The sequence below is a fragment of the Camelus ferus genome, chromosome 1 (genome assembly GCF_009834535.1).
Source record: "Camelus ferus isolate YT-003-E chromosome 1, BCGSAC_Cfer_1.0, whole genome shotgun sequence".
Classification (NCBI taxonomy): Eukaryota; Metazoa; Chordata; class Mammalia; order Artiodactyla; family Camelidae; genus Camelus; species Camelus ferus.
In genome coordinates this window covers 118,801,188-118,823,171 of record NC_045696.1, presented here as the reverse complement: position 1 = coordinate 118,823,171, position 21,984 = coordinate 118,801,188, and the positions used below count along the sequence as shown (strand labels likewise).

General features: G+C 42.8%; 1 protein-coding gene and 1 long non-coding RNA gene across 4 annotated transcripts in view; both read left to right on the top strand.

Moving 5' to 3' along the window:
* The window catches only part of PLCL2 (phospholipase C like 2), a 174,305-nt gene that overhangs the window by 27,109 nt on the left and 125,212 nt on the right, over positions 1-21,984 (top strand). The window lies entirely within an intron of this gene.
* On the top strand, positions 372-21,262 carry LOC116666427. Its single transcript, XR_004323274.1, has 3 exons — positions 372-919; positions 19,522-19,530; positions 21,252-21,262. It is a non-coding gene; the product is annotated as an uncharacterized LOC116666427 (long non-coding RNA).

Below are 21,984 nucleotides of genomic sequence, written 5' to 3'. Positions count from 1 at the left end.
AAATTGAAGATTTATGGTAACGTGTGGTAAGCATTGTGGCATCTGAGTTAACTAGATACCTGGAACAAAGCTTCAGCCTTCTGTCCTTTGGCTGTAAAAGTGATGTTGGCCCACGATGGCATTCCAGAGGACGGACCAGAGTTATCACTCAGTCCCAGCAGTGGTCTGGAAGGACTGTCTTATCTACCTGCTGAACCTGGTAAAAGCAGAAATATTTTGCCAGCTGCAGAGATCAGTGTTTTTATGTTTTTGTCTAACACATTTAAACAGTTGTTATCCGTGTTGATGTTCTTGGGCTGAGTTCTTGATGCGATAACTTAAAATGAACAAGTTATTTTTTATTTTTTAATCAATTTTGGAGGGGAGTTTATTAGATTTATTTATGTATTTATTTATATATTTATTAATGGAGGTACTGGGGATTGAACCCAGGATCTTGTGCGTGCTAAACGCATGCTCCACCACTGAGCTACACCCTCCCCTCTAAAATGTACACTTTTAACATACAGGTTTTGGCTGTTTCTTTTTTTTTTTTATTTTTAAAAATTATTTTAATTTTTATTTTATTTATTTTTAGTTTTTTAATTTATGTTTCTTGATAGCAAGGACCTAGGTTTGAATTATCCTGTCTCATCATCAGCATTTTCAGTCCCCTTTGCTGATCCAGCCTCAAAGTGTTGCAGTGAATGCAGTCTTTTTCTACCTGTTTTTTTCTGTCTGTCTACACTCTGGGGATCTCCTCCTGTGTCCTGGCTTTGCACATCATCTCTCTGTCCGCCACTCCCAGGTTTATCTCTCCAGCCCAGTAACTCTTCCCCACCTCAGGCTTGCATCTCCAGCCGCCTCCTGGATGTCTCCACTTAGCCTGGCTCAAACACGGCTCTCCTTTTTCCTTTCTCTGCAGCCTCCCCGTCTCCTTGTTGAGGCCTGGGGGTTCTCTCTGACTCTCTCTCATACACCACATCCAGTCTATCAACACATTCTTTTGGTTCTACCTTCAGAATATATGTGGAACACGAGAGTAGGATCCCCATCGCACAGGAAGTAACAGGCACAGCTCTGATCTGACACAGGTCCGTTGAGCTCCAAAGCCTTCGCTGTTATTTTGCGTATTTTGTTTGGTTTTTTTCTATTTGCATAATTTTTTAAAAAAGACATAGCTTAATGGGAGAGTAGGGATACACTCAGAACTGAGAAAGAATATTCTAGGGTATCTTTAGAATTTACTTAATGTGTCTCCCTAGTTCTAGGAAACTGAAATCTAACTCATGTACTAGACCATGTTTTCTTCTGAACAAACCCGGGTCTTTAAGAAACCAGAGTTGAGAACCTCCTTCTCCAAGTAGCTAATAACCTACAAGCTTCACTTCTGCTGTTTTGAGGTGCTGGGCCCTTGGAGCTGGTGCCGTCCGCCTGAGTGGACGAGCGAAAACCTGAACTGGCTCCAGGGACCGTTAGGTGTCCCCTGGGATCAGTCTTTGTGCAAAATGAAAACTGTCATTCGTTTCTCCCTCTGTTTTCATAAGTATCATACGGACACCTTGCCTCATAGACAGCCCGCCCGGTGGCTTCGTGTTCCCACTGAATGACTTGGTTTTGAAATATTTGATTTGGATCTGAATTGGTGGAAATATTTTGTCAGTTTTTAAAAAAAAATCCTTAAAGTGTTTTAAAATTGTATCACTGTTGTGATTGATCTTTAACTGTAGAAGCAAAAAACAGACATGGAAGGACGGCCCTGTGTAGGTAAAAGGCTAAAGTTTAGTCCTGTTGTGTCTGGACTTCAGCTCCCTCATCAAACCAAACCCAAAAATGCATCTAGTGTGATAAAATTGAAGGTCTGTCTGGTATCTTTTAGAAAATCTTACTCGGCAGCGGGTTAGCATTTGTAGGGTGGTTCTACTCCTGGGCACTTTGTTCCACGGATCCGAGTCTGTCTCGCCCTGAATCAGCTTGTGAGTTGTATCCGTTTGCTCTGCCGCTTTTCTTCGAAGGGAACTGAGACCCATCCCGTGGTGCGAGGTGATGAGCAGTGTTGCTCAAAAAGCCAAAAATAGCCTTGGGCCCCTGACTGAGAGCAGGTGCTCTCCACCCAGTTACTCTGCTGGCTTTGCTCTAACAAATACTAAGACACAACCCTGGAAAGCTCAACCACGGGGAACCTTAGTGAGGTCTATAAAAGTGACTCCCTCACCAGAGCAAATGAGCCACCCAGACAAACAGAACCCTTCTTGAGACGCTGGTGTGGGAGGTCGGGCCCCTCCTGCCTGCTGACCGTATCCTCAGAGTCCCCCACACCTGTGCCATCATTTCTGACGCTGAGGCCAGCTCTTGTCACCAGGGGCTAGGACCATGATGAGACTGTGTCTCCCTTCCCCCGCTCCTCTCCCTCTCTCCCACGTCTTTTTCCAGATTGTTTCTAGGTCGATGCTCCCATAATACCACGTGGTAGTATTTCCTCCTCAGCACTTCTGTGATGCCTTTTGCTTGGAGGCTGGAGCCCCGGCTGTCATCTTGGTTTTCAGGGTACTCCCCCCTCGTCCTCATGCTTCTCCGGGATCCCTCCCTGCTTCTCGCCAGCCCCACTTCCAGCCAGACCGGCAGACTGCAGCCACTTTACGTCCCTCTATTTTTGGATGTGTCCTGGTCCTCTCCTGTGGGCAAGCCCAGCCCTCCCTCCCTCGTCTGGGGCACGGCTTACTCGCTGGTTGACTTTGGTTGTAGGATGTGCTGTGTCTTCCGTCTTCTGAGTCTCTCCTGCCCGCTTATTCGTGTCTTCACTTAGGAAGCAGGCTCACTGCCTAGTGTGGGATGTGAGACCTTTCTTCACCCTGTCCTCAAGTTATTGCTGAGATTCTGTTATGACTAGTAAATGTATCAATTAATATTTTAATGGTTTATTGCTCTCCTATGATTACTTGAAAGAATATCATCTGAAATTTGGCTGTAAGGGAAAACAAATGTTTAAATTTAGTCAAAATTTTTGTGACCTGTAAAGCGACTTTGCTTTGAGAATGGGAAATTAAATCCAATTACCGAATAGAATATGAATACATAAATATATTTATGTGTATATATGTAAAACTTAGCCTTAAGTATTTGTGTGTATATATATATATATACATATATATAACTTAGCTTTCATGAAGTCATTTTTATGACAGTGTGTTGCTAAAAAAAGCTCTCGTAACCAGTTTTTAATGATCTGTTTGTAAATTTGGTTCCTGGTTAAAAAAAGTAAAAGATGCCTCTTATTTATATCGACATACAGAGACTGCATTAATGTTAATACCCACTGTAGTGTTTTTCTTTTTAAAATGTTTTCTTCAGTCCCCTATGATGTGTGACTCCTCCAGGTCCTCTGCTACCAGGAGTCTATAACAACCATAGTATGTATTATTATAATGTTTTATGTTTGGTAACTACACAATGCAATTCAGTTCTATTCCATCAATGTTCATCTTTTTCTCTCTTGTGTAATGTGGAATTTTCGGCGTATGCCATTTTTTATGAGAAGTTGTTTTAATTCTGAGTTGTGGAGAAAGTAATCAGAAAATTAAGGTGACTGTAACACAGATCTTAATATAGTCTTTAAAGTTTTCGTGAGGCTAATAAAGTGTGTTTTGTATATGGAGAAATAGGTATTAGCAGCGAGGGGAGGAATTAGGGAGAAGTATATTAACTGAACTTAATTTTCTTAAACACTAATATTGTCTAAAAGAAAGAAGAATTTTCAAAAAACACATTTCTTAAGTGTACCCATCATTAAGATTAGTATGTTGAATTTAATTGTGAGCATCTTAATTAAAATATTAATGTCTTTACATGATACATTTGAATTTTCAAGTTTTTTTCCCCTCTTAGTGGTCTAGTTTTACCAGATTAAAATATGTGGGTATCTTTTTTTTAAAATAGAATTTGATAAATCTTAGTCTTCATGAAATTCACAATAGTAGAAAGGAATGATTAAAAATTCCTGCAACGTTTGTTAGAGAGTCTTCTTCCTATTACAGGATTAAGAGGATATGTTTAAAGATGTAAAATTGAATTCATAGAACACCCCTTAAAATTGTAAAATAATACTTTAAATTTAGAGGAACAAATATTTCATCTGTTTATAAAAATTGTATTAGCGGATGTTAGAATTAAAACATATCTCTTATAATGTGGTAAAGAAAAAATAACATAAACCTAACAATGTGTAATACTAGTGAACATTCTTTTTCTCTATGAGAAATTTGATTTGATTCAAGGCCTGCAGGTTACTTAAGACTTCATTGAAATTGGCACGTTTATTCTCAGCCTTAGTTTGTTTATTTTCAAAGTGAGAGTTCTGAGTAAGAATGTTCACACATTCGCTTTATGCTAATAGTTAGCCAAAACCTGACATGGAGAAAGTCAGCATATACTTGCTGTTAGGATCGCTGAAATTTTCCAGGGAGTATTTCATGTTCGAGTTTTCCGTGCTCTGCAGTTCATGGGTTTTCAAGGCATTGGAACTCTGGGAAGCTGATTATTCCTGAAAAGGTAAATCTGACACTATTTGGGCCAAGCCAGGCTTGCCGTAGGGGAGAGGACGGTGCTCCTTCTCTGCCCACCCCTCTCCCAGCCCCAGGTTTGTGGGCGGCGGGGGTTGAGGGCAGAGATGGAGGTGAGGGGGAAGAAAGATTGGAGAGTAAAGGCAGGACACCCACCCAGCTTCCACTCAAAAGCCCGGGATGGAACAAAATCGTGCAGAAAACCTAGGCTTAACTTGCTCAGCCCTCAGAAAAGTGATTCACCAACATCTCAAATAGTCTGCTAAGGTGCCTATGGTTTTTAATTAATTAAATCAAAGCAGGCTTCTTACTAAGGCCCTCTAATTTTGAAAAGCATTCCATATTTTGATTGGACTGAAGGATTTGTTGTTGTTTTGTCTCATTTTGCTGTTTTGCAAATTATAGCCCACTTTAGTACCACAGCACTGGGATGGGCAGAGTTGACTCCTTAAAACCTGCCGAACTAGGGAACAGATACATTTGAGGAAGAATGGGGAATATGGACTGTAAGATTATTCAGCTTTTTAAAACAAGGAATAACCAAATAGTCTGCTTTTCAACCAGTTGTTTCTCACAAGTTTTCATCAAGAAAATAGCATATCCCTTTTTGTGTGGTAGGTTTTGCTGGTTTCTGTACTGAACTCATTTTCCATCTACTGAACGTATCACTCCTGGAGGCACTGAAGGAAGGAAAATGGTCTGTAAGGTGGAGAGATGGTCAGGAGGGATGTAGTCGCTCCCGGAACTATTTCCCATGAGAAAAATACATTCTGCAGATTGGCATTCAGTTTTGTTATTGCCAAGTCTCCAGGAATAATTTCCCACCAGGAGCATTCAGTGTGTTAAAGAGAAAAGCCTAGAAGAAGAAAATACCATCCATGTGAAGAGCCAGTGGTGCTGTGGCATCCTGTGAGTGGGCGTCATAGAACTCTGTCATCTGCTTATTAAGAGCAAACACCCAAATGGTTGATGACGACCGTTTGGAATTATTTTGACCCAAATTACCTCACGAGACTTAAAACCTAAGTGTACTGTTGGCAGGAATTTTGAAGGTTGAAAGGTAGAGATCGCTGAAATACTTTGTTTCCCCTCTTTGGTTTTCCGGTCTTACAGTAAAGGGTGTCTTGGGCGCTCTTCTCTCTTGTGGGCAGGGGGGGGCGGTTAGCCCCGTGTCATCGGGACCTCGGGGGCGAAGTTGCACCCCGGGGGTCCTGCGTCTCCCCTCCTCCCCTCGCCAGTGCTCTTTGTCTTGGGAGACCCTGGAGATGCATGTACTTTCCTTGGGAGGTTGCCTGGCAGCGCCTGGAGAACGAGATAGCTGTGCTGGGTAGGGCTGTAAAAGGCCCTTCCTTCCCCGGCCCCGCCTTTCCCTGGTACTTAGCCCTTTGCTGTCCTTCGCCGTCTGGGTGTGCAGAGTATGGCCCCGTTTCGTTACGAACACGCATCCTCCGTGCGCCGGTGCACTGATCTGCCTCTGAGTTGGGTCAGATCTGAAGGGCCTTTGCGACCCGGTCCATCCGGCTCCCTAGCTACCAAGTGTAAGAGTTAGTCTGATCACCAAACTTGGCAGTAATGTAGAGTTTTCAGGGTTTTTTTTTTTTTTTTTTTTAGTTTTCTGTTTCTTGGCCAAAACACGCCCTTCCGGTTCCTGCAGCTGTGTAACAAGCCACCTTAAACCCCGCGGCATGAACAGTCACCTTTTTATTGATCACGGATTCTTTGGGTCATTACATTGGGCAGGACACGTCGGGAGGGCTGGGTGACTCAAACCACTGGCGCCAAGGCTGGAGGCTGCCCGGCCAGGACGGCCTCCTCCTCGTCAGATGTCGAGCCCCTTCGTGGGGTAACGGGCAGGCGGGGCTCGGCGGACTGTCCACCGGAGTGCCTGCGTGATGGCCACAAGTGGCTGAATGTCCCCCAGGCCAAGCTCCCCCAAAGAACCAGGTGGAAGCTGTATGGTCTCCTCTGACAGGGCCTCAGATGTCACACAGAGTCCCTTGTGCTGCATTCTCTTGGTTACAAGTGAACCATTGGCGGGCCCAGCTTCAGGCAGAGGGAATGAGACCCTCTTCTTGATGGGCAGGGGGTGGGTGTCAGGTTCACACCAAGCAGAGAGGGGAGCATGAGGGACATGGTGGCGGTCACCTGAAGGACTCGTGCAGAGGGGAACCTGCATCTGGACATTTCGATTCCATAATGCCACATCTCTCTTTTCGTATGTGAATCATTCCAGGGTCTCATCATTTAGTATTATATTGAAAAAATTCTGGTCAACTGCCTTTTCACCTATACGTGTTGCTAACAAACAGCTTTTGTGTGACTGCAGGGTCAGAGGAGGACCGTTCAGCTCAGCATTCATTCATGCCCTCCAGCTGAGAGACTGAAATAAGGCGACGAGGTTTTGCCAGGTTACCATTGTAAAGGAGGAGCTGATTGTCACCATGAACTTTACAGTCAACAAGGCTGTGGAGCCAGGAGGGTGGAGGGAGAGAAATGTTAAAACGGGCAATTTTTGTGTATGCAAAATAACCTTTTTAGATGACGTGTGAAAACTCCCCTGAACGCTGTCTGCTGGGCTCGTTCTAAACAGCCTGCCCCAGAGGGATACACGTTGGGCCTTTAGCAATAGCTTCGTGTCACCTTACCAGTGAGGTGATGAGGTGGAATGATGTCCCACAGACACAGAATCATCATGACTTTGTGTTGGAGGAAAAAGACGGGCTAACGGAGCAACCTGGCCGACGTACTGGAGCTGGCAGGGCCTCCGTTTTCTCATCTGGAAAGTGAGGGGTGGAGATCTCTTGTGAATTTATTGTTCTTGCACTAACATAGCACCGGAGAAAGGCAATTAGGTGGCAGCTCAGAGTTAATATTAAATTGAGGTACAAGGGTCAATCCGACAAGTTTCGCAAAGTTATTGAATCCTTATCGCTTGACTTTTGGCAACATCTATAAACTTGTATTGACTTAAGCAGAAAAGTTACACAGAAATACCGTGGGGAAACTCGGGACTGTCAGTTGTTCAAAAAGATGCGGACATTGTTCTTACCTTTGAGCGTTTAGAAATTATAATAAATTAGATGTGAAATATTTTGGTTCAGATGTTGAGTTTTGTACCTTTGAACCCCAAACCTGAATTCACTCCTCTGGAGCCAGAATTTCGATTCCTAAATAACCGTTTGATAGGAGAGAGTGCAGTGGGGCTTCCAGGGCTTGCCTGGCCCTCCTGGGCTCTGACCGTGCCTTTGGAGAAGGACTTGTCACTGCTTTGACGTCTCGGGCCTGCATTATTTTTGTACTGTTCGGTTGTAAGATTTTAGGAATTTGTCCCTTTTGCCTAAGTTTTCAAATTAGTTGACATAGTATTTATCATATTCTCATACCTTTTGACAATCCCCTGCGTCCGTAGTTACGTCTTTCTCTTCATTACTAGTATTGTTTATTTGTTTTTTATCCTTGATCCAGCTTACCTGTGATTTATCAGTTTAATAATTTTTTTCGACTGCACATACACATGATATTGCATGTAAATACACACATACAGTATACTGCACTTTTTTTAGCTTACATATGTGTACTAATTATTGTTTCTAAGAACAGATTAGATCTTTATCTTTTTAAACTTACATAGTTGTCAAAGGAATAAAGCCAACCACAAAATAAGAATCAACAGAATGAAGTCATCCAATCATGCAAATAATTTTCTTTTAAAAACCAGCTTGGGGCTTTGTCGACCTTCCCTATTGCTCTGTTGTATCCCTTCCCTGTTTCATTCATTTCTGCTTTTCTCTTTTGCCTTTCTCCTTATTATTTCTTTCCTTTTTCTTTCATCGGGTTTATCCTTTTGGCTATTTTTCTGGGTATTTTAAGCCATATGTTTGTCTCTTCAATGTTTCACCTCCCTTTAGGTTACCGATTCTGTGGCCCGTCCGGTGGGGTTTCATGGCTGACGGCTGTGGGAGTCAGGCTGGGTGGGCGCTGTCTTCCTGGAAGGGCTCCCCTCAGAGTAAGGAGGACGCACGCCAGGTAGCAGCTCTTAAGTCTTCATTCCTGGGAACCCTCATTGCAAAGACCCTGTGACCATGGACTCCAGAATGGTATTTTCTGGACACTGTGGTGTGAAAATTAGCAAAGCAACAGAAAGTTCATTCAGGCAAATTATAAAATAACTCACACCCCCGTGTATAGCCTCTGTCTAAAAGCTTCATTTCCTGAATATGCTGCTGCCAACCCAGCCTTTTTTCCTCACTGCTTTTGAGGCTCAAAACAACAAAAACAACAAAAGATCAATGAGGCAAGGAGCCTGTGTGCTTTTAAACAAATTAAAAGAGCTCGTCCACAATGTTTTGTTAATGGTACTGTTTGTAGTTTCGTTCCTTTATTATCTTTAAAAAAAAAAAAAACAACTTCTGTGTTGTAGCAGAAACAAATAAAAATGGATTTGCTTCTCATTTAACCAGAGGCCACGCAGTTCCTCAAACACTATGAAGAAGTAGGAGGTGACTGTATCGATAACCGCTGTATTTCAACCACTACTAAATGAGAATACAGCACAACATTTTGAATATTCAGTCCTCATCCTCAAGGCATAATCTGTAAATGAGTTTTTGGTTATGCCACATTTATAGTTTTCTGTTGTCCTTGCCGTTTGGAAGAAATTTCGTGTGGTAATTGCAATTAAAATGATCTCTCACCTTTAATTAAAGTTTGAATTAGGAATCTCACTCAGAAGAACAGAACAGATCAAAGCCATAAAAAAAAGTGATTAACATTTTGACTTAAAAGCATCTTTAAGTATTACATCTTTTATTTTATTTGTGGATCTAACCCGTATGTTAAATTTCTCTAAGGGCAGTGGGTCAGGTTCTCTGCTTTTTAGGTATGTGTTCATAGCAACAGATACCTGCTACCTGGTCAGTAGAGAGATGCTAGTCTGCTGTTTTACCCATATCTTATGAAAATGGACAATTCCAGAATAAATTTACCTTCGTAGAGAATCTCTCTTTAAAATAATTCGGCAGGGAGATTAGGTTTTCCTGTTATATGTTTGACCATCTGTCTGTATCATGTAAGAACCCTTTGGGTAAAGTGACCCAGAGGTCAAGGGACTGATGTATTGGGAAGACGAGGTACCTGCTTAATGGAGAACTGTGGCCTGGTGACTGTCACACCTGATGTTGGCAAGCTGATGACACATCTCTAAGTGAGCTCGCGAGCTGACAGCAATCTTTCGAGGGAAACAGCATCTGGATTTCCCTAAGAGGAGATCCCGTTTCACCACGCTTTCAGAATTCCTCAAAGGCCGGATGGGGACGTAGACGAGGAAAGCAGGAGACACCCTGCCACCTGCATTTTAGACAAAGGTGAAGTCAAATACTGACGACTTTGGAAGAACAAGGCTCCAAACTCCCGGAATACCACTGTTCATTTTTGCGTACAAGTGCAGAAAATGTTTTCTGAGGACAGGTGTACGTGGTTTTAGCACAGTCTTTACCACGGCCTCTGCCTATTAATCAGGCAATTACGAAGAAAGAATTTAATGAAGAGTCCGAACAGACCTACTGTCTATTTAAATAAGGGCACAGGAAATCTTAAGATATTAGTATCTGAATTAATATCTATGTGGAAGAATTTCCTCCAAGAAACTGGTAGCTGTGGGAAAAAAGTTGAAGATGCTTTGATTTGAGTACGTTGCTTAAGTTAACACATATTTTTAACAGGAGAACAAAAGAGAGAATTGCGCACAGCTATTTGTAAAGAATGTGATGCAACAAAAGCTATTTTGAATCTGTGGCAAGGTGGGGGAAAATTTGTGCTTTTTCATAGTCAATGAACTTTTAAAATTAATTTCTGCGAAGCAGAATCTTAACTACTGGAAGAGTTTGGCTGTGCGGTTTTGGTTATGTTAAAACGTATTCAAGCAGAATTTTAGTGTTTGGAATTCAGCACTGCGATTTCGAGTTTGGAATAGAAATGCTAAGTCAGAACCTATTTTAAGCATGTAACACCCCTCAAAACTTTAAAACAACCGTGAGATTTAAAGATGGTCTAGAAATGGTAACTTGAAAGATTTGAAGTCTCTCATGCTTTTCTGACTGGATGGAACTTTCTTTGCTAATGTCTTCTCTCTCTTAACTCTCACAAAAGGTTGCTGTCTTTGTCAAAAAAAGTCATTCCTAAGATCTTGTAATTCCACCAAATATAGTTGTGGTTGGGGCCACGTTTGGGAAGTTAATCTTCCTTTGCTTGTATTTGTTAATAGTACAATGTGTTGAACAGAGAGCTTAGAAAGTGTGGTGCTATTGGAATCTCTCCCGCGGGTATATTTCTCTCAATAGAAAATTCACAATTGGCACAGGCTATGGAATGATACATTCCATGTTTGGACGGGGACAGAATCCTTTCTTAGCCCACAGTAATTAAAATGAAAATAGTATGTTTCAGGGGAAAATAATCTTTTAGAGGCAGCTAAGTATGCTACCTCAGAAAGGAGTAATCAGAGTCCAGGGTTTAATTAATGACAGTCTCTCCCTTTCCCCTCCCCCCTCCCCCATCAAGGCATCCATTAGTTAATACTTTGGACAAAGAGAAAGCGTCTGGAGGCCAAGGTTTCATATGGAACCCTGATCTCCCTATTGATACCTGCTGAAAAAGTAGAAAAGGGTTGATTGGAGAAGACAGTAACCCTTCTATAATAAATACGTAAAATATCACAACCTCTTTCTAGGAGTAAGTTTCAGAGATTGCTACCTGTTAATATTACAAGTGCTCAAAAGACGCTCACCTCTCACCCTGCTCCTCCAGCTAGTGGTTGGGATATGGTTTGTGTTGGACTCCCCAAGCAGCCACGGGGGCTCAGACCCCTGCAGCCTGGTGGGGGGTGTCTCAGCCCTTGTCAGAGGGAGAAGACAGCCCTCAATCATCACGGGGGACTCAGCAGTGGGCAGGGCCCAGCAGGGGGTCTGCGGGAGTCCTCGGGCAGTCCGGCTCTGAGGGGTGGGGCGGGCCCTGGCCTTAGCAGGTCGCAGCTACGAAAGGGCCAGGAGTGCAGAGACCAGGGGCCTGAAGGCCGGTAGGAGAGGCTGGGCTGTGGGGATGCAGGCCCGGATTTCTGTCTGCTGCTTCCTCTGATCACCTGGGGAGGTCTTTGGCCTGGGTGCTGTGACATCTCCCAGGCCACTCCCCTCTTCTGTCAAAGCCTCCCTCTTCCTGAGTCAGACACACCCGGGGCATAGGGCTTGATTCAGTGGTGTCACACGACTGCTTCTGTTAGCTTTGCCCTTAAGTAAACATCAGGTCTTCCTTTTCATCACACTGGGGGGTGTTGGCCATTGTTTCTTCAGCCATTCCTTCTGTCCTTCTTCCCTTTCCTCTTGTCCCGGGATTCTCACTGTGTGCACGTTGTGTGACTGGTGGTGACCCAGCGTCTCTTAGTCTCCGTTCAGTTTTCTGCACTTTTATTTCCTCCTGCCCTTCAGACTGGACCGTATCAGTTGACCTGGTGTCAGCTTTGCTGATTCTTCCACCTGCTTGAATGTGCTAGTGAGCCCCTCTCGTGGGAATTCCGTTTCCATGACAGTGCTTTGGAATCCAGAATTTCATTTTGGCTCCTTGAAAAAAAAGATTTCTATCTATTTAGTGATCATCTCTATTTGATGAGTCACCACTCTCATGATTTCCTTTGGTTCTTTGTACAGAGTTCCCTTTAGCTCTTAGAGTGTACTTAAAATCACAGATTTAAAGTCTTTATATAGTAAGTCCAATGTGAGGCCTCTGCAGGGACAGTGTCTATTAATTGCCTTCTCCCCCTCATATATGGGCCATACTTTCTTGTTTCTTTACATGCTGTATAATTTTTTGTTGTTGAGATTTTAAACACTATAATGTGGCAATTCTGGAAATCAGCTTCCACTCCCCAGGGTTGTGGCTTTAGTGGCTTTTTTTGTACTAATTTCATAAAGTCTGTATTCTTTGTCGTGTGTAGACACTGCTATCTTTATTTTATTAGCTGGTGATGAGACAGACGTGTGCAGCTCTGCTGTAGCCCTCACTTCCTTCTTGCACGGAACCTGCATGTTGCTCAGAGGTGAGAGTTTTGGGCTCTTCCAGGCTTTCTCCATGTACTTAGCGCTTCAGCTTCCCAGGAGTGTGTCTGATCTTTTCAAAGTCCTTATGTGCCATAGCATCTCATCTCTCGGCCTTGATTAGCGTGTTATTTGCCTCAACTGTTACCCATCGCCCCCAGGCAGCAGCAACTGATATACTTGCATTGAAGTGTTTCTGACCAAAGCCCCAGGGAGCCCACCTCAACACTGGAAGAGTTTCAGATTAGGAGAGATTAAGCCAAGCCCTTTGAGCTGAGCCAAGCAACCAGATCAGAACAAACAACCACAAGTCTTTCCGAAGAAGCTTTGTTCTGCTGCTTCTGGTGATGGTGTCTGGACCGGGAATGTGGGCTGTTGTCTTCAGGGTGCCCCCGACCCCCTGACCCTGAGCTGGGAGTGGAGGATGGGACCAAGGCAAGTTATAATGCCACAAAGCTGACTGTTCTACTGAGTCTCCACTGCTTTTTATTGATTTAATCCCTCGGTTTCTTTTGGTTGCTTCCACAGTTCCAGAAATGTCGATTTAGACAGTTTTGCCAGTTTCCTTGGTGCTTCTGTGGAGGAACAGACTTTGGGAGCTTCCTGCTCTACTATTTTCACGAATGTCACTTACCATCTGACTTTGGTTTTATGGGCGTCTGTGAACTTCAAACTGTAGCTGTTTAATTTAGCATCCAACTTGCAACCTTTCTTGATGAATCTTTTTCATTGAAATAAGTGAATGGATATACTCTTTGCTGCTTTTATATTCAATATGTCAAAGTTTGCTTTTCTTAATACTATACTTTCTGGAACCCTCTAGAGTCTGTAAGCATATCCAGATCAAGTTGGTTTTCCCAAGTTAGAGTAATAAAAATTTCAAGTCTAATACCTTATTTTAATAAAATAGGACTCCCTTGCATGAAGGTGAATAAGATAAGTCTTGGAGAATCCCATCAGTTTCTATAAGATTCAGCTTTCCTAGAATTTACCTGCCTTCTAAATCGCTAGTGTTCATCGCACACTTTCATGTGTGTATTTTACTGTTTGATGGCTGACAGTCTTGCCCAGTGGTCCAAGAACCCTCTAGTGCAGAGACAGTCTCTGGTTTTATTCACCTTGGTTCCCTCAGCTCGGGCATGGTGCCCAGCACACAACAGGTGCTCAAGAAACATTTGTAGAACAAATGAACAAACACAGAAGCTGTTGGATGAAGACTCTGGAGCGCAGATCTGTACTCACTGAATTATCTAGACCTTAGTTAAGTGAAATAATGCAGTTACAGCAGAGTTTCCGGGGTCTCAGCCTTAGTTTTTGTGGCTTACTCCGAAAGTACTAAAAACCGCATTCTTTAGAACCCGTCTCGTTTACTCGCTTCCAGTCGGACCTGTCAGGACGAGTTTTTTATTTTTTCCCTCGTATTTAAATGAATACAAATGATCTTAGGTCATTTAACGTCTTTAACAAAAAGAGTGAAATGTAAGAAGTCTAGGATGTGAACATTCTAGGCGCTGGAGCTGTCAGTATGAGCAAGCTGTCTTTTCCACAACCTACAGGCAACCTCTGACTGTCTGTGCCAGTTCAGGGTCATTGGCACAAAAACGGGGACAGTCGGTTTCCCCCTCAGCTCTGTAAGGGGCTCTGCTGTTTCCAGCGTGGGGTGGAGGCTGGTGTATGACCAGCGTTGCTGAGTGTAAGTCAGTGACTGGGAGGAACTGGGCTACTAGATATTGGAGATACCTCTAGGTCAGAATTTCAGATTTTATTCGGCTATATTTCATGTATATGGAATTTAAATCTACGGAATACAGGGTTTTTTGTTTTTTTTTTTTTTTAATGTGAATGACCTAAGTCATCACAGTTAATCAACATGTCCACTTAAAATTCCAAATTCCATTGGCACACATATTTATGTTAGCCAATTCAAGTTATAAACATGAGCTTTATGGCTCGTTTTGTTTATTAGAGTTATCCAATGTGCTTTTTTGTTGTTGTTGGGATGTGATTCCCATACTATAAAATTCACCCTTTTAAAGCGTACACTTGATTGGTTTTTAGTGTTGGTTTTAGTATATTTAGTATATTCGTAGTTTTGGCAGCCATCACCACTGTCTAATTCTGGAACATTTTTTTTTTCCTTTTTCAGTTTTGTTAGGTAGCATTGTTACATTTTGACTGCACGTACACATTATATTGCATGTAAATACATATATACAGTATATTGCACATTTTTTAGTTTACATATATGTACTAATTATTGTTTCTAAGAACAGATTAGAGCTTTAGCTTTTCAAACTTACATAGTTATCAAAGGAATAAAGCCAACTACAAAATAAGAATCAACAGAATGTGGTAATCCAGTCATAAAGGACAGTCAGATGTGCTTACACATATTCAAGAAATAATAGTTATAAATAATAAGTAGTTCATTTGGGTCCTTATTATTGTTGTTATTATTTTTAGATTCCTCATATAAATGATGTCATATGGCATTTTTCTTTCTCTTTCCAACCTACTTCACTTAGAATGACAGTCTTCAGGTCCATCCATATTGCTGCAAATAGCATTATTTTATTCTTTTTTATGGCTGAGTAGTGTTCCATTGTATATGTGTACCACGTCTTCTTTATCCAGTCATCTGTTGGTGGACATTTGGGTTGTTTCCATATCTTGACTATTGTAAATAGTGCTGCTATGAACATTGGGGTGCATGTGTCTTTTTGAATTTTATTTTTCTCCGGATATATGCCCAGGAGTGGGATTGCTGGGTCACAAAACTATTTTCAGTTTTTTAAGGAGCCTCCATACTGTCTTCCATAGTGGCTGCATCAATCTACACTCCCACCAACAGTGTAGGTGTGTTCCCTTTTCTCCACACCCTCTCCAGCATCTATCATTTGTAGACTTTTCAATGATAGGTATTCTGACTGGTGTGAGGTGATAACCTCATTGTAGTTTTGATCTGCATTTCTCTGACAATTAACGATGCTGAGCATTTTTTCATGTGCCTATTGCCCATTTGTATGTCTTCATTGGAGAATTGCTTGTTTAGGTCTTGCCCATTTTTGGATTGGGTTGCTTGTTTTTTTGATATTAAGGTGTATGAGCTGTTTGTATATTTTGGAAATTAGTCCCTTGTTTGTCACATCATTTCAAATATTTTCTCCCATTCTGTAGGTTGTCTTTTCATTTTGTTAATGATTTCCTTAGCTGTGCAAAAGCTTTTAAGTTTTATTAGATCCCATTTGTTTATTTTTGCTTTTATTTCCAATACTCCAGGAGCTGGTTCAAAAAATATATTGCTGTAATGTACATCCGTGAGTGTTCTGCCTGTGTTTTCCTCTAGGAGTTTTATAGTATCTGGTCTCACATTTAGGTCTTTAATCCATTTTGAGTTTATTTTTGTACGTGTTGTTAGAGAATGTTCTAATTTCAGTCTTTTACAGGTAGCTGTCCAGCTTTCCCAGCAACACTTATTGAAGAGAATGTCTTTTCTCCATTGTATATTCTTACCTCCTTTGTTGTAGATTAATTGACCACATGTACATGGGTTTATTTCTGGACTTTCTATCCTATTCTATTGATCTATGTGTCTATTTTTGTGCGAGTACCATACTGTTTTTAGTACTGTAGCTTTGTAGTATAGTCTGAAGTCAGGAAGCATGATTCCCCAGCTCCATTCTTCTTTTTTCAAGATTGTTTTGGCTGTTCAGGGTCTTTTGTGTTTCCATACAAATTTTAACATTTTTTGTTCCTTCTCTGTGAAGAATGTTGTTGGTAACTTGATAGGGACTGCACTGAATCTGTAAATTGCCTTGGCCAATATGGCCATTTTAACAATATTGATTCTTCTAATCCAAGAACAAGGTATATCTTTCCATGTGTTTATGTCATCTTCAATTTCCTTCATCAGTGTCATAGTTTTTGGCATACAGGTCTTTTGCCTCCTTGGGTAGGTTTATTCCTAGGTACTGTATTCTTTTTGGCACAATGGTAAATGGTATTGTTTCCTTAATTTCCCTTTCTGCTATTTCATTGTTAGTGTATAGAAATGCAACTGATTTCTGTATATTAATTTGGTATCCTGCAACTTTACCATATTCATTGATGAGTTCTAGTAGTTTTCTGGTCACTTCTTTAGGGTTTTCTATGTATAGTTACTTCTTCACTTCCAATTTGGATTCCTTTTATTTCTTTTTCTTCTCTGATTGCTATGGCTAAGAATTCTAGAACATTTTCATCTCCCCAAAAAGAAACACTGTACCTATTAGCAGTCATTCCTGGTCCCTGGCAACTACACATTTACTTTGTCCTTTGAATTTGAAATCAACCGTTCCTATAAATGGAGTCATACAATATGCAGTCTTTTGCAACTGGCTTTTTTCACTTAAGCAGAATGTTTTCAAGGTTCCTCCACGTGGTTGCATGTAGTGTCAGTACTTCGTGATTTTTATGGCTTGAGAAATACTCCATTGGATGCATATACCATGCTTGTCCACTCAGAAGTTGATGGACATGTTGGGTCTTGCCACTTTTTGGCTATTCTGAGTAATGCTGCTGTGAACATCTGTGTGCAGTTTTTTCATCTGGGCATTCATTTTCCTTTCTCGTTGGCTATATACCTAGACGTGGAATTGATGGGTCTTATGGTAACTCTTTGTTTAATTTTTTGAGGGACCACCAAATGTTTTCTAAAGCCATTCCATCTGCTTTCTGGGTGGCTGTTTCAAGTTCACAAAACAAAGGATTTGGCCATATTGGCCCTCATTTCTATGAACTACATGTTTCAAATGCTGACAATTTGCAGGGAGAGTGCATGAAAACAGTTAGAACTGTTTTCTTTTGATCCCTCTCTCCAGTACTTCTAAACATTACTGCTGTGCTCATCAGAATTAAGTCTTTTATGGATTTTTCAGGATAGCTGGCATTTCTGCTCAAGGAACTTTGAATTGCTCACAAACAAACAATGCAAGGCCTGTTATTCATAAAATCAAATACTCTAGAATCAGACAGATGTGAGAGCTGGCTCTGCTTTTAGGGTCTTAGCAGTGTCACTTTGGGGAATAATTCCCTTTTTTGAACCTCATTTTTCTCCTCTGTAAAATGGGATGGATAATAGTGTCTACTTCCAGGTGTGCCTGTAAGTCTCAGAGTGAGATTGCGTGTGAAAAACACTTGCCTGACACATCCCCAGTGCTCGATAAATGTTAGCCTTGGTTAACCTTATTATTACTATTATATTCTTTAGCTGCAAAGATTTCCTCTGGAAGAATAATTAAATAATATTTAAATTATGCTCTGAAGCTGCTTGGAGATGAATCTTATTTTACTATCATGATCAGATTTTCATTCTAGCAAATAAAATAATTTATAATCAGAACCTTTTGATGGTGAGGGAAGAAAGGGAGTGGGGAACAGATGAACAAAATCCATTTAAAATTGCTTTTTGGTAGCTGTTATTCATTTTATCCTTTGCTCTATATATAAAATTAAAGCAATTTGTTTTTCTTTTCCTTCTTTCCTGAAGCAAATGAAATCTAGACACAGAGAAAATTTTTTTTAAGCTGAAATGAAACGATAAAGTCATCGTCCCTTTCAGCACCAATTAAGAATTGGATAAATCTTCGCAGAATGTTTGCAAAACATTTGATTGCACAATAGCCTATCAGCTGTCATAATTCCCTTTAATTTTGCCTTATTTGTTGGAGTCAGTAACTAAAGTGAATTTTTTTCCAGTTATTTCCCCATAACATAATGCTACTAGAATAACACAAAGAAAATGTTGACAAAACTCAATAATTAAAAATAAACCTATGAGATAAACACTTGAAGACGAAAATGAAAATGGCCCAGAATGGTCAGTGAACACTCTGATCAAACCTGACTTGGTTTTAAAGGAATCCATCTTTGCTTGGTCTCTGTTCTGAACGGGACATCCCATTTTCTCCATCTGAAGCATCTTGGTACGGTTTTGTGGCTCGTGGCCTTGGCAGCTTTAGAGCCAGAGGGACCCTGGATAATGAAGATCAGTCTAGTCTAGGGGTTCTCAGCCCAGGCGCCAGTCACAGTTAGGGCTGAGAGTTCTTTGTGTGGGAGTTTCCTGTGCATCGCAGGGTGTGGAACAGCATCCCTGGTCTCTACCCTCTGGATGTCAGAAGCACCTCCCCCCCACCTTGTGACAACTAAAATGTCCCCAGACTTTCCCAGGTGTCCTCTGGGGGCAACATTGCCCCCCACTGAGAATCGCTGGTCTAGTGTTTGCCAAAGCGTGTTCCCTGCTAAGCACCACTCACCCTGGAGGGTCTGAGATACTCCAGAAAGAGGAGAGTCTGTGGGAGATGCTTATTTAAACAGCAGCGCGTGGCTGTCAGAGCTGTGCTGGGCTGTCTGCGGTGAACTGGAGGAGGACCGGCAGCTTGTCTCCACTGACTTGACTGCAGACCCTTCAAAGGGCAGCCTGCAGGATGAGCACGCCATGGTTCCTCTGATGCATCTCTGCCACTTTCCAGGGGAGGACACTGAGGTCCAGGGAGGTTACTTGACTGGCTAAAGACTCCATGGCTCCACGTTAGTTAATTCTGTGATCACTGAGTGACCCTTACTGCGTGGCAGCCCCAGGCTTAGGCATAGTACTTGGGACAGGTGACTACAAGACAGGGTGGTCAGGGCTGGGCAGGCCTGGGGAGAGCACCGGCTAGAGCACCTAATTCAAACGTGGTGCCGGAGCTGGGGTCCCTGTGGACATGTTGACCCTGAGGCCTCTGAGGAGGTGACAGTAGACCAGTTGGAGGGACCAGTCTGTAGCCTGGCTGGAGAGACGGATTGTGGTTCCTGTGCATAGTAACTGGGGCCGGGACCTGGATAGAGCAGCCCTGGGAGGAGCCAAGGACAGAAGCTAGGGGATGTCAGTGTTTAAGGGGAAGACAAAGAGCAGCCCAAGCGGAGACCAGGAAGGAGGGAGGAGAAAGCATGGAGACAGGCGGTTTGTAAACCCTACTTCATCAACTGGTGGTGAAGACTTGTAAAGTGCACACGGTAGGGAGTGTCATACGTGGCATATGGGCATACCTCCAGGGAAGACTAATTCGAAAAGACACTTGCACTCCAGCGTTCACAGCAGCACTATTTACAATAGCCAAGACATGAAAACAACCTCAATGTCTGTCAACAGATGACTGGATAAAGGGGTTGTGGTATATTTATACAGTGGAATACTACTCAGCCCTAAAAAATGCCACTTGCAGCAACATGGATGGACCTAGAGATTATCGCATTAAGTGAAGTAAGTAATTCAAAGACAAACACTATATGACATCACTTCTGTGTGGAATCTAAAAATTAGTACATATGAACTTATTTACAAAACAGAAAGAGACGCACAGACATAGAAAACAAACTTGTGGTTACCAGTGGAGGAAGGGGATGGGAAGGGATAAACTGGGAGTTTGGGATTTGCAGATACACATTACTATGTATAAAATAGATAACACAACTAGGTCCTACTGAATAGCACAAGGAATTACATTCAATACCTTGTAATAACTTATAATGGAAAAGAATATATATATATTATATATATATGTATAACTGAATCACTTTGCTGTACAGCTGAAGCTAACACAATATTGTAAACCAACTATACTTCAATTAAAAAATTTTTTTAAAAGGAGTGCTCGGGAAACAGTGGTAGCATCATTGTTATTAAATAAGACAAGGACTCAGAAACAGCCACTGCATTCAGTGTCCTGGAGGTTGTGGGTGACCTTGGCAAACATCCATTCCAAGGAGTGACAGTTTGAGGAGTGAGTAGGAGGTGGAAAAGTGGAGGCTGGAGCTGAGACATTTTCTCAAGGTTCGTTGTGAATGGTTTGGGGGAGGATTGTAGCTGGAGAGAGCTTGAGGACAGGTTTAAAGGAAAAAGAAGAAAGGGAGAAGGGAGAGGCCTGAGCACATTTCAGTGCTGAGGGTAAGAGACCCGGAGGCCAAGGGGTGGGGCCAGGACCGGGAGAGACCTGCCCTTTGCCAGGACTCGCCCCAGGGCATCTAGGTGGAGCTGGGTTTGGGACTTGTAGGTTCCTGAAAATCAGGGTTGACTCTGCCGCAGAGATAACATGTTTCCAAATCCAGAAAAGTCCCCTGAGGAGACAGGCAAGGATTCGGGGCAGTGTGGCAAAGTCACCCAGCACTCTGGGAGTCGCTTTGAGTCCTTCTTAAGTTTAGAAAAGAGCCTGGCACAGGGTAGGGGTAGAGTATAGCTCAGTGGTAGAGCGCCTGCCTAGCATGCACGAGGTCCTGGGTTCAGTCCCCAGTTCCTCCACTACAAATAAATAAATGATAAAAAGCCTCCCCAGCCTCTCAGCCTATTCAACTATGGCCGTGGGCTTCAGTCCGCCTGAGTACTCCGTGCGCAGATACATCTGCCAACACTTCTCCTGCTCTGGGGGCCATGGATGTGGTGTGTTCTTCCTTCTCCCCCGTCTCTGGACAGTCTCCAGTCCTCCAGGAAGCTTTCCCACCATCCCCGAATCTGGGAGGACTGGGCCTTCCCGAAACTTAAAGAAGGCTCCACGCTGGCATCCAGGATCCAGCCTCTCCAAGGAAGGCTCTCAGGGACTCTCAGGTAGACGAGGCCTCTCCTTACAGGTGGAGATGTGTTCTGGGAGGGGGCTTGGCCAAGGTAGCCACAGAGGCAGAGTCACGTCACCCTTAGTGTAGGTCATATCCTCCCAGCCAGAATGTGGCCGGTGTGTCTTCCATCTCAGAACCCGGAGCAGTGCTCTTCCGAGGGAAAAGTCCCACGTTTCTTCCCCACGTTTCTTCCCTCTTCCTTTAATCTCAAAAGTATTTAGAGTAGTTGAGAGTATGCCTTGGTTATTTCTCCATTTAGCTGGAGGAGGCAACCTCATGGGTTCCTATTTCCATCCCCTCATTTGAAGACAGGCCAGATTCCCAAGGGGACAGGAGGGCGCCCGCACGCGGGGCAGCGCTGCAGGTGCCCAGGTGCTGGTGGCTGGGAGGAGACGCTGGCCCCGCCTCTGCGGGGCAGAGCAGTGCTGGGAGCGGCCGTGTTCCAAAGGCTCCTCATTGTTATGTATTCTCTCTGGGCATCAGTGGTCCTGCACAAGTCTGGAGAGGACCTTGGCTGATCATATCTCTGTTTTGATCAGAGCTGCTATAAATAAGAGAGCCAGAGTGACTGTTTTCTTTAACTCCAAGGGCTTTCCTCGCAAGTCAGTGTTTGCCCTTTTGACCCAGCCTTCTGCAGCCTCTGTTCATTTCTAAGAAATTGAACCAAGAATAATAAACAAGGGATGCTTCCATCAACATCCCGAGGGACAAGTCTCAGATCTGGCAACCCCATC